Source organism: Cicer arietinum, chromosome 7 (assembly GCF_000331145.2).
Source record: "Cicer arietinum cultivar CDC Frontier isolate Library 1 chromosome 7, Cicar.CDCFrontier_v2.0, whole genome shotgun sequence".
Taxonomy (NCBI): domain Eukaryota; kingdom Viridiplantae; phylum Streptophyta; class Magnoliopsida; order Fabales; family Fabaceae; genus Cicer; species Cicer arietinum.
In genome coordinates, this window is record NC_021166.2 from 37105276 (window position 1) to 37108442 (window position 3167).

At 27.7% G+C, this 3167-nt stretch overlaps 1 long non-coding RNA gene across 1 annotated transcript; it reads left to right on the forward strand.

The window, feature by feature from the left end:
- Nucleotides 1-1413: 1413 nt before the first annotated feature.
- LOC140918938 (uncharacterized) lies at nucleotides 1414-2345 on the forward strand. Its single transcript, XR_012161424.1, has 2 exons — nucleotides 1414-1743; nucleotides 2128-2345. It is a non-coding gene; the product is annotated as an uncharacterized lncRNA (long non-coding RNA).
- The last annotated feature ends 822 nt before the right edge of the window (nucleotides 2346-3167 follow it).

The following is a 3167-nucleotide window of genomic DNA, read 5'->3' on the forward strand; positions in this document are numbered from 1 at the left end:
AAATAAAAAAATGTGGTCTTTGAAACCAAATTTTGAGTTCGGGAGTCGATTATGCGTAGGGAAGGTATTAGCACCCTACGACATTCGTTAAAACAACGGTTACCTATAATTAATTGTGCAAAATTAATTTTAACTTAAGTATATTTATTTTTCTTTATTATTAAATATGAATAACAATTATTACTATATTTAAAATACGATTTTGAAATAAATATGTACTTAACAAATAAAGGGAAAAAAAAAGAAATTTTTATTTATGTGCTTGACAAGAATGTGATCTTGCTCCTACGTATCTCCTGGTGCGATGGAGAAATCAAAGCTACGTAGTTCTTAATGTAGAAAATGTCGATGTGTTGATATTTTTTTTAACGAAAATGGGTTTTGTTATATTTAAAAAAATATTTTTGACAAGAAAAGCAAATAAATTTGTTTGGCTTAAAGAAAAATATTTTGAAATACGAGTTTCAGGACTATCAAGTTGTACAACTTGTGTCCCAAAACTCAAGGAATAAAGAAGATGTCACATCTAATTTAATCCTCTAAAAATATTTTATTATCCTTGATTTATTAAATTGAGTTTCAAAACCACCAAGTAGTACAACTTTTGTTTTAACAACTCGAAAATAAAAAAAAAAATAAAAAGTCATGTCTAAATAATCAAATTTAAAAAGTTAAATTTATATTTTTTTGTTAAAAATAAGTAAATAAATAAAAAATTTAAAACTATCAAGTTGTACTACTTGTGTTCTAACAACTCAAAGATTAAAAACATGATTACATTTAATCAAATTTTTTAAAAAAAAAAAGTCGATTTAACATTTAATTATTTATAAAAATAAATTTTAGAATTATCAGGTTGTAACAATTTGCGTCCTAAAAGATTAAAAAGAATATCTCATCTAATTCACCCTTCAAAATTCAATTATAAATTATCTTTGCTCTTTTTTAAAAAAAATGAATTAAAAATTGATACTAAATATTAAATAAGTTTAAATAGTTCTACGAAATAAAATCAGTAGTAAACACACAAAAAAGCAAAAAAAAAAATGGTAAAAATATATACAGACTTGTAATATGATCTATTAAATAAATAAACATTTAAAAAAAATCAAATGTGAGCTCTTTCAAAATAACTTTTAACTAAACAAATAATTGAAACAAAATTCATTTTGATATTAAATAGCACAATCCAAAGTTAAAAAGAAAATCGATTAATACCACTCATAAAATAAGTTATGTTTATTATCATTTAATTACAGCCATAATTATTTATAATAAATGGAAATTAAATGAAAATTAAAACAAATTTTTTTATTAATTAAATGGAATAAAGTGAAGAGAATATGAGTTATCAGCAAGGCTATATAGACTAGCCATCATAGCAAAGTAATGTCAAGTCCCACAGCCTGGCAACAGTTCAACACAAGCTGGCATAAAACAAACGGATTTGAAAACATGGGTTTGAAAACATGGCACGTAAAAAAAACTGAAGTTCAGCATCATAATAGAAAAACAAACCCCATTTTAAGCTTTTTCTATTGCTCTCAACCAAAAACAAGACATCCGCACATATAAAGCAAAATTCCATCTTTCAAATAAAACAACTCTAGTTCATATTTTAGCTTCCAATCTAATAATATAAAGTTCGGAAAGCTGTAAATGTGAAGATAATGAGAAGATACATGCCTTTTCAGATACCGGTGAAGACAAAGACGGTGGTGTGCGGTGGAAGTTAGAACGACGGTGATGCCTTCTGTTTCTTCTTCTCTTTCTTTTTATGTGTTTTTTTTATCAGTATTAATCTCAGATTTCTCTTCCCCATTTTGAAATTTGATAAGGTGTATTTATAGAGTTTTTTTATCTATTTAGTTGCTTTAATGCTTGCCTTTGTCCTTCTCCATCAATTTCTTGTTTGATGTTTCATTTCCTTTGCTCATCATCTGCGTTTTTTCTACACCTCTGATGCATTCATGGTTTTGACTTATTTGTTTTGATCTCTTCTGTTGCTGAGCTTTAATTTGTCCCTTAGTTTATTTTTTTTTTAAACTCAAAATTTTGTCTTTTAGTTTTTACCATGTATACTAAGACTGACTAGTAAAAGTTATGCTTTTATGTTTCTCTAATTAGTTACAAAGCAAAGGTTAGTGCCTCAACCATGATATTGCATCAGAGACAGAAAGGCATCTATAAGGACAACAACAAGACAGAGTCAAAGCAGGCTGGTTCAAACTGATTTGGTTTAAATTTTAATGTAATAATAATTTGGCTTTATTTTTAATTTGTAATTTGATTTGAAATTGTAAATTTATGAGACATAATGAAATTAATTATTGTAATTATTTGTATTTCCTTTTTTAAATATACATTTCTTTTTTGATTTATTTTTAATAAATTGGACAAAAATAGGGTACTACAGCTGCCCCTATTTAATTATATTTTACTTGAAAAATATGAAAATATGAATAACAATAGTATTCGTTTTCATGTTATCAGGTAAAATATAAGTAAATATAAGGACCTAAATTTTGTCCAATAATGAACACATGTATTAAAATGCCCTTGAAATATTAAAGCGGGAATGATGCAAACTTTTGTTGAAATGTGCAAAATAAGGATTAATTACCGATGCGTAGATCGACATAAATAAAAATGATCCTCTTTGGATTGGTTACCGATGCGTAGATCGACAGAAATGAAGGTGATCGTCTTCGGATTGGTTGTCGATGCGTGGATCTATAGAAATTAAAAATGATCGTCTTCAGATTGGTTATTGATGTGTAGATCGACATAAATGAAGGTGATCATCTTCGGATTGGTTGTCGATGCATAGATCTATAGAAATGAAAGTGATCGTCTTTGGATTGGTTACATATGCGTGGATCTATAGAAATTAAAAATGATCGTCTTCGGATTGGTTACCAATGTGTAGATCTATATAAATAAAAGTGATCGTCTTCAGATTGTTTACCGATACGTAGATCTATAGAAATGAAAGTGACCATCTTCGGATTGTTTTGATGTGTAGATATATAGAAATGAGAGTGATCGTGTTCGGATTAGTTACCGATGCGTGGATCTATAGAAATTAAAAATGATCGTCTTCGGATTGGTTACCGATGCGTAGATCTATAGAAATGAAAGTGATCGTCTTCGGATTGTTTACCGAT